Source organism: Cystoisospora suis (assembly GCF_002600585.1).
Source record: "Cystoisospora suis strain Wien I chromosome Unknown contig_3844, whole genome shotgun sequence".
NCBI lineage: Eukaryota > Apicomplexa > Conoidasida > Eucoccidiorida > Sarcocystidae > Cystoisospora > Cystoisospora suis.
The window spans coordinates 16949-17310 of record NW_027156639.1 but is presented as its reverse complement, the minus strand read 5'-3'; the positions used below and the strand labels follow the sequence as shown (position 1 = coordinate 17310).

The window sequence follows — 362 nt, the reverse complement described above, 5'->3', positions numbered from 1 at the left end:
AAACGGGTGACATGAGTCTTTAAAGGAGAGAGAGAGAGACGGATTGAAATCCTTGAGGAGAGAGAGGGGAAGCTTGAGGATTATGCACGCGCTAGATCTTCAATAGAGAAAGACAGAAAAAGTAAGGTCATATATCTCTATGTAGACATATATGCATAGACATATAGATACTTCGTATTCGAGAGGTAGTGGGGGTGGGAGTCTGAGAGATGTATGCTGAGAAGAGGAGAGAGGAGGCGAAGAGAGACCCCCACTACTAAAGAAGCGAGAGGAGACTGGACGAAGAGAAAAGAAAACCAAAGGCACTCTAGGCATCCTTGCATGCTCTTATACACAACGATATCTATCTGTCTATCTTTAAT

General features: G+C 43.4%; 1 protein-coding gene across 1 annotated transcript in view; it reads right to left on the bottom strand.

Annotated features, from left to right (window-relative positions):
• Positions 1-362, bottom strand: part of CSUI_007319 (bromodomain-containing protein) — a gene marked incomplete at its 3' end in the record, with an annotated part of 9855 nt that overhangs the window by 2921 nt on the left and 6572 nt on the right. The window lies entirely within an intron of this gene.